The following is a 14,057-nucleotide window of genomic DNA, read 5'->3' as shown; positions in this document are numbered from 1 at the left end:
AGACGATAGACTTGGAGAATGGAATCAGGGAAAGCTGTGCTGGCAAATAGACAGGTGAATATATATATATATACACAAATAAAGCTGTATTAGACTGACGAAAGGATATATGATTTCTGACATGACTGAGAATTGCAGAGCCAGGGACGGAGAACTTTAAAGGGTTAAGATTGGGATGTGGAAAATATGAAAACAACGAGAAGAGGCAGGGCTGAAGATTTGGAGATATGCTTCAGAGGTCCAGACTATGGGGAGCCCAGAAAAATTAATAATTGCAATCTGGATTATAATTTGGTCTTTTTTATTTTAGTTTCTTGTTTTTAATGGGATTATTATTGGATATGTTGGTTGGCTGTTTTTATTGGAAAATCAATAAAAATGATTTTTTTAAAAAAAGTTTTGCCTAGAAGTAGATGGCGAAGTTCAGTTAATCAAACTCAGATGCCTGATAGGTGTGATAGGAGAAAATCTAAATAGATAAATATATGTTAAATGTGAAAGGGCAAACCATTTATTGATCCAGGAAGTGCTCTGAGATTCCTGCAATTGCATGAAGTCCAGGGCTTAGCCAACTGTTCTCCCTTGAACATTTTTGGAGTGAAAGGGGTTACAAAGAGCCCAAACGTTTCCCGCAGGACTCCCCCAAGTTAACATATGGTCTTGTTCTTTGCTGCTGCTTTTGCACAATTTTTTCTTTGACTTCCTCATTTCTCTTGCCAGGTAACATGGCTACATGGTCAGATTTGGATACATGATGATGCTGCTCAAACCAGCATTGCGATTCCTTCATCTGCTTTCAGTGATGTTACCAAACAGAGGCTACATAATGGTGTTACGAGAAAGAAGGAAGATGTCGATGTAATAGCCAATCAGGTCATATAGAGGTTTGCAATGGAGACCCCTGACTGCTATGTGGATGGCAGGCTGTCTATAAGGGGAAAGCAAGGACTGTGTGTCTTTTCACCCCAGTGGTGCTATAAAATGTTGAAAAACTCCTGCGTTGTAGAAAGGGGAAAGAATTTTCAGTGTGTGTGTGTGTGGAGTTTGGCTGAGCCCCACCATCTCAACCCCAGCCACAGCAAAACACTTTGGAAGTGCATCTCACCACACTATAGATGTTCAGAAGATATACGACATGAAATATGATCTAGATAACTATGTGCCTGAATGATCCTAGCTTGCGCTCCTTTTATGGCTTTCCAAGTGAGGGTCTTTCAGAACACGCTCCTGTGACTGAAGGCTCAGAAGGCCAGAAGAACACATATATTCATTCACGCAGACCGTGCTGCCGAAACGACCTTCCCCGTTACAAGTAAAAGGTTTAATAAATCAATAAATAATAAATGTGTTGATCTTTAAGGTGCCACAGGACTTGTTGTTGCTTTTGCTGGGGAAAAAATCTAACCAGGCTATTCCTCTGGAAAACGTAAAAGGTTGTAACGTTGCTGACATATTGTGAGTCTCAACATCCCTTCAATGGCCACTAGGAATATTGATCATGTCAGCTTTGTGTGTTTCGGACACAGGCTACTTGTCATGGAAATACCTTTCCTTATTTTTTTTTTAAAAAAGCTTCTCCATGGCAAATGTAATGTGTGATCCTGATCTAAGGTAAGAAAACCTAGAATTCTGACTTTGAGGCCTACAACTATATAAAATGCACATACAGTAACTGGAATCACACCCTCTAATATTTCTTCAGTGAAAATAGGGACATCCTATTCCATAGCAGCAACAACAATTCTACTTTTTATATCACACCCTTCTGGCTGTGCTGCCCCAGCCATTTTGGTCAGCTTCCAGCATATATAAAAACAAAATAAAACATTAAACAGTAAAAAAACAAAAAAACAAAAACACTTCTCTAATAAGGGCTACCTTCAGATGTCTTCTAAAGGTTGTATCTCCTTGACTGGGGGGGGGGGGTAGGTGTTGCATAATTCCATACCCTCCAAAATTTCTCCAATGGAAATAGTGACGTCCTACCATACCGTCCAACATCTCTCCAGTGAAATTAGGGTTGTCCTAAGGAAAAGCAAGACAGCTGTAGGATCTGCTGGAATATATTTTGTTAATTAGAAAATTATCTTTATTATCATACTGCTTTATTATCATACTATCTATTGGCATAGTATGGTGCTTTCTCTCTCATTTAAATATCTAGTGGTAAGGAACAACATGGAGACCTAGGGACTGGTAACAGAGGCAGAAGACAGAGTATGTAGAAGGGAGTTACAAGTAGGGTGCAAAGTGCCTTCTTTTTTGCTGAAAAAATACTCATCCTGCTCCCTGTCCAGCTTCTAAGCTTTGAAAAGATATTGGCGACAGTGATCCATTCGGATAAAAGGAGCATTTATGGCTTTCTGAATAAAGTCAAAAGAATAGAATACATTTGACGGAACAGAGAGAGAGTGAAGAATATGCGGCATACAAGGGAAAAGCACAAATGCATACCTGTCATTAAATAAAACATGCCCCTCTCTTATAGGTTCTCTGCCATTTGTCCTTACAATAAAATACATCCTTTTCATATAGCCAGTCTGCCATTTTGACGGTCTGCTCTTGTAAACCTTTGAAAGCACCCTACAAGCTTTTGAATGGAGATACACGACCTGAACTTCCAATCCATTTCTTTTGTTAGGGTTGTAAATTTCAGACTTGGCCCCTGCTGAACCCTGTAAATTCAGTTTTACATAGAGCTCTTCTTCTCATGTTTAAAAGATACTTTAGTAAAAAATCAGATATCCTTATCTTCCCACGCTGTGTGCATTCCAGGTTCTCTTTTGAGCAAAACAGTCGCATGCAACTGGTTTATTCATTCAGTCATGGTGAGTGAGATATCTCTCTCTCTCTCTCTCTCTCTCTCACACACACACACACACACACAACTTGTCATTGTATACCCACCTGGCAGAATCGGGGTAGAAATCTAACAGGACAAAAGTAAACAACCCAAAACTACCCCCACACCTCCTTGGGAACAGAAATATCTTTTGAAAACCAATAGCTTTCTAGCAACACTGTTTTATTAATAACACACCTTAATTGCATTCCCTTTGTTTAATTCCTGGCAAATCCCAGCTCCTTGAAGCCGGGGGGGGGGGGATTTTTGTAGCAGATTCTGAAAGACGTATTTGAGAAGGCTTTGGGCCAAAGAAGAGGAAATGAGGCACGGGAGATATGGAGGTGGGAGATGGAATTTTGGAACTGGAAGAAAGAAGTTGGATGAGGAGACAAGTGTTTGGGAATAGCTGGAAATCTCTTGATTTTATGTCTACAGACCCCTGCCCGCTTCCTGACCTGCCAGTGGGGGGAAGTCCTGTTGACAGATAATGCTGCGAGAAATTTGCAGAGAAACTAGGGACAGAAGGCTATGGACATTGAAGGTGAAATCCAGTGGCCTCTGTCTGCTAGCAGAACGGATATCTGCTTGAATGATGGGACATTTCCTGTGATGGAACCTACATTGAAGCCCGTCACATGCCTCTAAAATATGCAGTAGGGGGTTGAGGAACCTTCTGGAGAAGATTGGGGGAGGGTGGCTGAAGCAAGGAGGAGGCAAGGAAGAGGACGTCCCATCGCATGAACCGAAGTGTGATCTTGTGATGCTGGATGTCACCCTTTGAGTATGCCAGCTCAAGGAGACAGGGCAAACAAAAACTCCTCAGAAACCTAGGTAGGCGTCATGCTTTGAGATGGCCGAAATCTCAGCTGTGGCACCAGGGCTGGCCTGCCCATGAGGCAGGCTGAAGCAGCCACCTTGGGTGGTGGAATCCCAACCCCCTGACCTGATGTTGGGAACTGCTCCTCTGTTCCATAGTTTCCCTCCTTTTGCACCCCCTGCACTGCCAGGCTGCTGAGATATGGTGGGAGACATCTGTTTCCTCTGACTCTGGGGAAGGCACACATGAGCTCTGGCCCTGGTGGTCTAAAAGGTCCTTTGTGGGCTTCTGTCCACCAGCTTCAGTTGTAGTGGTCCCCTGATATCCAGCAACTGACTCAAAACCCTGAACTTAAATAAATAAATAAATAAATAAATAATTTATTTGGTTTTTCAGATTAAAGTTTCACATATCCAACATACAACACAAAAACAAGATTGCGTGGACAGGCGGAGTCCCCAGATCCTGCGCGGTCCCCCCATCATGTGAAATAACGACTCATGACAACGTGCTATGGGATTAAATTGGCCACAACTTTATTAAATTTCAAATGTGGGTAGACCTTGGCTCAGGCATTGGGCGTTCTCCCTCCCCAGTCCCCAGCCGGGGACCTAGGGAGCATCAGGGTTATCCAGTGTGTGTGTGTGGGGGGGATGGGCCAGCTCTGGAGAACATATGTTCAAGCAGAGATAGCCGCCCCCGTTACGCCACCGCCGCAGGGGAGAGCAATGACGACCTCTCGGCGTACGGTCAAAGCCTCCCTTCAGAAACCCCTTTAACGGGGAACCCTGATATCGCCGCCGCAAAGAGGAAGATGGACTAAAGGATTCCGCCCAAGGCCTGATACCGCCAAAGTTGTGACGTTTTGCTATGGGAAAGGCGAAACCTGCCAATGCAGGGAAATTCCTTTCTGGCCCTTTAACAGCAACCTTAATGTAGCAGCGCCCGCATACCTGTGAAGAAAAGTTAACCTGCAAATAAGACATTAACTGAGGGTGGGTAGGGTGGGAGAAGCTCTGGAGCCAAGTGAGGATTCCCAGGTAAGATCCTCCCTCTATTGTGTGTGCAGGTAATCCCTCCCCTACCTGGCCTGGTCTCCTTGGCAACGCTTCCCCCAGGTGGGATTGGACAACTGACTGAGGTAGGCGGAGACCTCCAGGTATCCCACCTGAGGGAAGGCAAACCAAGCCTATGCTGTTGGAGCCGCTCCAGATCTAGGGGCTGCGCGCGTCCACGCAAAGGGCGCCCCCCGTTTTAAGCGGGGAGCGGTCATTCCAAAGAATTTCCTGGACTTCCCTTTGTGGGTCCTATTGTTAGTCATTTCCTCCAGCATCTTTTATAATAATCCAAATCTTTTACATCTCCATTATGTCCAAAATTCACAATTAAACTACAAGTGTTATTCCAATCCTACTAACAATTTTAGCTGTTTACAATGGTTTTTAAGGTAAATTATAAATTGTCCCCATTCCTTATTAAAATTTTGGTCTTTCTGATTTCTGATTCTTCTGGTCATTTTTGCTGTTTCAGCATAATCCATCAATTTAATCTGCCATTCTTCTCTGGTAGGGACTTTATCTTCTTTCCATTTCTGGGCCAATAACGTCTGTGGTCACACACACACACACACACACACACACACACACACCATGAATTGGATCGGGCTCCTTAGTTGGTGCCTCCATAGTCTCCGACTTTGTGTGTGGATTCAGGGGTCCTTACTGGCCTTTTCTCTGTTTTAAAAATCATTCTGTCATTGTACAATCATGTCACAGAATCAGCAGGAAAATAATGTCTAATGTAATCCAGGGGTAGCTACTCAGAGCATAGATATAAGATGGGCAGGAAGACATTGCATGATGGTAAGTTTTAGCCAAGCACAGATAGGTGAGAAATTGCAGCAAAGCCATTCTGAGGGAAGTGTTGAAATTTGAGACTGAACTTATCAGTGTCAGTGAAGCCACTTGTTAAATCAAAACTCCAGATTTCAACATAGCCCTTCCAATCCTGCTGTTCCAACACAGCCAATTTCCATGAATGGGAGTCAGCCAGAAGCCTCGTGCCACTCAGTTTATGTCTGATCAATGCAAGGAGTTTACTGGGGGCGCACCAGTAAATTATCTTCACAGTCCTATGATGCCACATGCTAGCTTTGGATACTGTGATAGCTTGGACATGTTTAAACCAGCATATTTCTGGCCCCCTTCCCTCTGGCACAGATGCCAATTTGAACCACTAATTAAAAAGGTATAATTGAACCTTTAAATCTGTCATTTGTAGTGTTAATTACATGCAATTTTCCGTTAGAGAACTAGTGATGATAACTACCTAACCATCCTAGAGTTGGCCTCCTACACTTCAGCCGCACATTTTGAGGTCAAAATCCATGCTCAGATTTTGCTCTCCTTAGCCTAATACCTTGGCTTTCCTGTTCGATGTTTATTTCTGCCTACTCTCTTTTTCATCTGCATTCCATTTTTATTTTATTTTTGTCCAAACAAATAAAAAACCCTGCAGCCTCAGAATGCCAAGTTATTCCCCCCCCCCCACACACATTATTTTTCATCCAAGCGTATTTTATTTTTCCTGTTGTTTTTCTAGCAGGATCACAGGGAGGCCAATCGCATTTTCATTTCCTTGTTGATTTCCCTCCCGTGTCATAATGGAAGCATAACTCGCCTTTCAAGCTGCTGCAAGTATTCCGTGTGATGTTACGCCTGCACTTTGGACTGGTACCACTTCACATACATGCATCACTGCATGATCACATTGTCTCCTGACAATGATCCTGAAAGCTATTTTCCATTTCATTCTCTTCCTAAGGTTTTTTGCTCCCAGCTGAAAGGAGCAAAAGATCAAATGTCTGTATTGGCTTTCCTGCTGCTCTCCATATCCTCTGCGTTGGCTCTCAGGGATCGTCCTCTGGCTGCAGGAGCAGTTCATGAGGACACACCATATGCCACAATGTGGGAAGAGAAGTGTCAAACTAATAAAGGGAGCAAATACAAACAGCAATTACTCATCTTCTTTCTGACAACAAACTGATCTATGTGCTTCTTGGGTTTAGTCCCAGGACACAAGGAGGAAGAAGCAGAGACTGATAGGATTAAAGGCTGTCTTCGGAAGTTTAAATTGAGTCTCTGAATCACATTCCCTGGCCAGTCTTAATCCATCTCCACTGCTACACCCACCCACACACCTTTGGACTATCATATGCATAGCCTAACTTCTTAGAAGTACTTTGCCACCTGGTAAATACTTTCAGGACTTCTTGATACCCTTATGTCAAATGGCGCTCTAGTTTTGGCCTCCAACAAAGTCTCCAGATTTGGGTGCCTTTCCTTTTTTAATTTTAGGATACTCTGTCTGCCCTTCTTCTGACTTCTCCAGGAAATAAATTGCTTCCTCAACACACTCTTGCAGCCACATGGATAGGGCTTTCCTGTGGAGCTACCTCATGCTGCTGCAATATGTGTGCACTCTCATACCCTCCATCTTCCCTCAGCTGAAAGAAGAAGAAGAAGAAGAAGAAGAAGAAGAAGAAGAAGAAGAAGAAGAAGAATAGGAGGAGTTTGGATTTGATATCCCGCTTTATCACTACCCTAAGGAGTCTCAAAACGGCTAACATTCTCCTTTCCCTTCCTCCCCCACAACAAACACTATGTGAGGTGAGTGAGGCTGAGAGACTTCAAAGAAGTGTGACTAGCCCAAGGTCACCCAGCAGCTGCATGTGGAGGAGTGGAGATGCGAACCCGGTTCACCAGATTACGAGTCTACCCCTCTTAACCACTACACCACACTGGAGCATTTCTCACTCACTCCAACTGACCCTCCTTGACTCCTCTTTTATTATTATTATTTTGTCATCCCACTCCCCCTGCAGAGCATTTCCTTATTTTATTCTTTGGTAGATTTACAAAAAGAAAAACACACACAAATTTTAGAAGGGGGCAAGATTAGACGTGGACACACAAAGTTGTTATTGTTGTTGTTTCCAGGGCCTGAGCTTCAGAACTGGCATGTTACACAAGGCTGGGCCTCAGTGGTGGCAGCTAATAATAATAATAATAATAATAATAATAATAATAATAATAATAATAATTTAATTATTTATACTCTGCCCACCTGGCTGAGTTTCCCCAGCCACTCTGGGCGGCTTACAGCATATCTAAAAACATAATAAAAACATCCTTAAAACATCAATCCTCCTTGCTTGCTCTTCAGCAGCTTCTATGAGCTGCCCAGGGAAAGCCAGCAGCAGTGGCCAGGGGCTCCAGTCTGAACAAAATATTGGGGCGGGGGGGAGGTAATTCTTGCCCTGCACAATCAATCACATGATGCAGCACACACACCGCATTTGAATGGCAATGGCCATTAATGGGGGGGGGGGGTTTAAATATTTTATTTGGGGTGGAGGGGCCTTGGCCCCCAGGAGTTGGTTCCTGTGCTCCTTTGCTGCCTCCACTTGGGGCGAGCACCTGCTCATATTCCGGGATTAAATCAGAAGCTGGGATGGCTTTCATAATTTTGGGACTGTCCCTGTAAAATTGGAACACTTGGAGAGTATGCACTCTACAATGGGAGAGAGGGTTTATGAGCCTTTTGTACCCCATCAGTACCCCACCCCCACCCCGTCCCAGCAACACAACTGCACATTTATTTAAAATAAAAGGAGCACAGGAAAGTAGCTCCCAGCAGTTGTGTGTGTGTGTGTGAAGAGCATTACTAAAATCTGACCTTCCAGAGAGACAGCGATATCGGTGATTTGATACATATTTAGACCTCCATCTTCTCAAAGGCATAAGCTTGGAGGGATGAAACCTGATTAAAACAGGCTGAACATTTAAAAAACCATCTGCAAACTGGTGTAGGCCCAACCACAAGATTTCAGCTCAAATAAAAATACTTACTAGGCTTCCCAACAGATGCTCAGACTATGCACTTGGCATGTCTCCAGAAACAGAGATTCCTGCAACTGTAGAGAAGCTGTAAGAATGCCTTGGTATGCCTTCTGAACCATGCCTTCTCAGCTCAACATATTGTAAATGGGGTGTTCTGTTTGGCTTTTGGGAACATAGGAGAGGTTGTAATTGATCTCTGAAAAGGGTTGACTTCAATTCATTCAGGAACTGGTTGAGCCACAAAGCTTCATCTGTGCCTAGAATATTAAATAGGATGATATTAAAAAAGGCTGAATCACAGTTTTGGGGCTCTTTGATTCCAGCCCCACATCTAGTGCACTGTAGTATGCTAGACATGATGTTGCAAAAGCAGAAATAGCAGTTTCTGCATCTGTCTGATAAAGTTTAAGATGGCATAACCATCCGTGACTCATCTAAGGCTGACTTAGAAGGAAGCCAAACCACCTGGATTTGGCAATGTAACTCATTTGACAGTCAGGGATTCCTTGCATAGCTGGGAGATGTTTGAGTAAGGCATTTGAGGTGTCACAAGTTGGAGTTTTGCTCCCCGCCTTGTGGCAAAGAGATTCAATTGGGGGAAGACCCCCAGAAGACCTTTTTGGGTCCACTCTATTTTTCATGGGAGCAGTCTCTTTCATTTCCGTTGTTCAAGCCCATTAAGTAATTTTTTATTTCTAACTGTATACCACCTAAAAGAACTAGAGAGCAGAGGTTACTACTGCAAGCCCAAGAAGACATAGACCAGAGAAATTGGTCAAACAAAACCTAAAAATGTGTAAGCACCAACAACCAGGGTCAAATGGACTTGATTTCATTTTATTTCATCAATGTGCCATAGGAGACACACACAACCAGCCACCTCAAATCTATTTCCTCTTCCAGTAAGAGATCAGTAAGGAAGCTGGATGTTGTGTACAGTGTAGGCTGAAGAAACAAGGACAAACTAAGTACCATCTACTCAAAATTGTAAGCTTGGGTCTAAGAGAGCTGTGGACACACCTTCGGGGTACAAACATGTGTTGGGAAATGTTATGCAAGGAAGTAAGGATTTGCAACAGTAGTTCTTTGGCAATTAATTGTATTCTTTGTGAAGTCTGCATCCTGGTTCTGTACTTTTTTTGGTAACCAGCTGAGAGGATCCCATTAACTAGCCTTGGATAAGGGACCTTGTAAGTTATGGCAGTTTGTTCTACACTCCGTATCTTTTCTCAGCCAATTTTAAAAACCACAGCTTAGAGTCAGCATAACAGTAAAACTTGATGATTTCCTTTACAAAACCTTGGAATGCAATGAACTTCCTGAATAATTGTCTCTGTGCATCTTTTTCCCATTTCCCATTTTGGGAGGTCCCAAATAATGAAGTAGCTATTCTGTTACCAGTTTTTTGGAAGACTTCAGGAAGTTCTGCCTGTTTGATCTCACTCTTCAGAGTTAACTTAACCTACATAGTATACAGTAATGCCTGCTGTTTCATTTGTGTTATTTCCACAGCTTTTAATAATTAGATAATACTGCATATACTTTATTTATTTATCTAACTAGCTAATGGCTCAGAAAGGTCCTTTTGTATTCCAACCTTCTTTTCCTTCTTTGAGGCAGAAGTGGATTTGGCTACCTTCCACTTCTGGTCACAGCTTAACTGGAAATTAACATGCTTCTTACCTAGGAACATTGATTGACTATTGTTTGTTACTGAATTTGCCAGGAAGCAGAAGGAAGAACTCAGCATGACAAGTCGAAGAGTCTGTTGGCATCCTCAAAAACTTACAGTGTTTCCAAATCATTTCTACGCCAGTTTCCAATAGCGCAAAACCCTCAAAATAACCATTATGTGTTGGTGGATTGTTCTTCCTAGAACAGCCTTTGGAACATTCCATGATTTATTTATTTATTTTCTCCATTGGCATTTACATAAAAGACAGTGAACAATACCAATACTATTTTCCATTGGATTCGAAACTTTCCTTCATTTATTTTTATGGAGTTCTCTTACATAAGGAAGTCGTTCAGAATCTATTAAAGTCTCTCTCTCTCTCTCTCTCTCTCTCTCTCTCTCTCTCTCTCTCACACACACACACACACACACCTTTAACCATTTATTCAGAGATATTCCATGTATGGCAACAAGATGCATGTTGACTCTTGAATCCACAGATGCTTCTTCCACCAGCTTCAACAGATGCTTGAGTGCAAAGAGTTTTGATAATATGTACTGATTTAGAGAATGGGATCAATACAATTGTTTCCTCAATATATGATTGGTAGGAATGGGTTTTATTATTAGGAATGGGTTTTTATTATTACTAGTTTTATTACTTTACTTACTGATTTCTTTAAAAATGAATGTTGCTGTTCATCTAAATCAGGGGTCAGCAAACGTTTTCAGCAGGGGGCCGGTCCACTGTCCCTCAGACCTTGTGGGGGGCCGGACAATATTTTGAAAAATAATAATGAATGAATTCCTATGCCCCACAAATAACCCAGAGATGCATTTTAAATAAAAGCACACATTCTAAATCCGCGGGCCGGATTTAGAAGGCAATTGGGCCGGATCCAGCCCCCTGGCCTTAGTTTGCCTACCCTTGATCTAAATTGTATGATGGTAAAACAATACTGAACAGCAATATATCCCCTCCCGCCAAAAGAAAACCCCCGGATAAGATACCATGCAAGCAATAGTATAAAAACAAACAACAGTGGGACAAAGATAAAAGCAACGGAGTGATCAATGGCTTGAATTTCTCTTTGAAAATACAGCAGTGAGGAGACGGTTGGTACCTCTCTCAGAAAAAGAAACCCAGAGCATTGGGGTTGCTACAGAAAAGTCCCGGCTCCTTGTGGAGCCTAATCCAGACTTTCAAAAAGATTAGATCTGGAGAAGTACCTTGTCAGAAGCAGTGAGGAGTGCTGGTGCTGAAATGTTCCCTCAGATAATTAGGACCCCAGGGCTTTAAAGGTCAACACAAGAACTTTGAATTGGACCTGAAACCAAATCATCCTGATGAAAATTGATGTGAACAGTACCATTTCCTTGCCAGGGATGGTAGAACATCTACTCCCAGCCCGATCTTGCTATGTTCTTCCAGACACAAATATACTACGTACTGAGATTTCTTCTCTGACTGCTGCTGTTTCATCATCATCAGTATCACCATCAAATACGAAGGATAAAAACTGACATAGTTTTATGATTCTTTCACGGCAACTTTTTATTGTCGCATGTTTAAGCAATCATCAGCCAGATTAATTTTAACAGTGTCTGTTTGCCAACAAGGACAGGCCAACAATGACAGATGTTTGAACTGACAAAAAATGGGGAAAGAAATACTTCCTGCCAAGCACTGTTTCCTTTGCAATAAGCTCTTGTGAGCTGGCCAGACTCAGCAATATATTTTCTCCACATTCGGAATACATTGCACAACAGTGTCACTGACTCTCGTGGCACCAAAATGAAAACTTTCTGTCCTGGTCTATTTTGTTCTTAGAAGAGAATTTTTCATATTTCTGTGTGTGTGTTTATTTTATGAATTCCTATCCAAGATTGCTGGCTAGCTGTCCCCTTCAATGCTAAACAAAACAGTCGCTCACAGTGACTGTTACCATTTTCACAGGAGTTTATGGAAATGAATAAAGATAAGCATTGCACTGCTTTTATACTTACCGTATTGGCCCAAATATAGGTAAAGGTAAAGGGACCCCTGACCATTAGGTCCAGTCGTGACCAACTCTGGGGCTGCGGCGCTCATCTCGCTTTATTGGCTGAGGGAGCCGGCGTACAGCTTCCGGGTCATGTGGCCAGCATGACTAAGCCGCTTTTGGCGAACCAGAGCAGCGCACGGAAACGTTGTTTACCTTCCTGCTGGAGCGGTACCTATTTATCTACTTGCACTTTGACGTGCTTTCAAACTGCTAGGTTGGCAGGAGCAGGGACAGAGCAACGGGAGCTCACCCCGTCATGGGGATTCGAACCGCCGACCTTCTGATCGGCAAGTCCTAGGCTCTGTGGTTTAACCCACAGCGCCACCCACCACCCATCCGCAGCCCAATATAAGCCGCACCCAAATATAAGCCACACCTTTAAACTGATGGGGGGGGAGAGAAAAAAGAAAAAATACCCGAATATAAGCTACTCCATTCCTCGCTGCTCCTGGCTGCACACTGGGGGAATGGAGGAGCTGCGCTGTATTGCTGACGGCCTTTCCCCTTCCTCGCTCTCTCCCTTCCTGGCCTTGGGGGAGAGGACAGGGGAATACGCATGGGGTATGCTCCTGACACTGTTTGCCCCGCGCTCCTGGCTGCATGCTATAAGGTCATGAATATAAGCCACACTTTAATTTTTTCACGGAAAAAGTGAGCCTTATATTCAGGCCAATACAGTAGCTAAAAGGGAGAGCTCTTCCACCAACAGAGTATTTTGGGGCAGATCTACACTCATGGTTTATAACGTTAAGGAAGGGTTAAGGAACTGTTATCATAACGTATTTGGACATATTATGTTTTGCTTGTAATGTTAACAATGCACTATTAAAATGTGACACCAAAGGGTGCTGCAGAACAACCAGGAACTAGGCAGTAGGGAACCTGCGTTGTTACAGAGGAAACAGGTAAGGAAGGTTTTCATTTTGCCAGTATGCCCTGGGACATTTTAGAATAATATCTCTAATATCGTTCAAATAACTTTGAAAAGGTCAGTGTAGATCCAGCCTTGGTATGCCTGCGGTATCATGCTGGCTGTGTTTGTCAGTGATGGTAGCAAAAATGGAGCATTCCAGAGGGGTGTTAGGGATATGCCATGGTGTCGATGGATACTAAGTCTTCCCTTTTTTCTAGGGATGGCAAATTAAATTTCCCATTGAAGTCGATGGGAAGGGAAATGGTCACAAAATTGATTCAGCTCATACCCTCACCACTTTGAGCTTGCTGATCTATAAAGGTTGCTTAACAATACTTATCAGCTTTATATCAATTTCAGATGCTCAAAGTCCTTTCCCCGCATCATCCAGTGGTAATCATGGATGAGGGAGGAATTAGTTCAGTCTGCTTCTTGCTGTCGACCAACTCAAGTAAACATTCCTATACAGTGGTACCTCGGGTTACAAACACTTCTGGTTACAGACTCCACTAACCCAGAAGTAGTACCTCGGGTTAAGAACTTTACCTCAGGAAGAGAACAGAAATTGTGTGGAGGCAGCACGGCAGCAGGAGGCCCCATTAGCTAAAGTACCTCAGGTTAAGAACAGTTTCAGGTTAAGAACGGACCTCCAGAACGAATTAAGTTCATAACCAGAGGTACCACTGTATTTGCTTGGCAATCAGAACACAACTGTCAGTCCAAGTGTGCTGTTCTCTGGGTTTTGGGATGCGGTTTCAGTCCTTAGAAGTGTGCACAGGGATGCATACCTGTATTTTACATGAAAATATGTACAAAATGCTCCTTTATTGAAAAATTCATCGGGAGATGTCCATTTAAGAG

The sequence above is a fragment of the Podarcis liolepis genome, assembly GCF_965112155.1.
Source record: "Podarcis liolepis genome assembly, chromosome: 11".
Taxonomy (NCBI): Eukaryota; Metazoa; Chordata; class Lepidosauria; order Squamata; family Lacertidae; genus Podarcis; species Podarcis liolepis.
Note: the sequence above shows the minus strand (reverse complement) of the source record.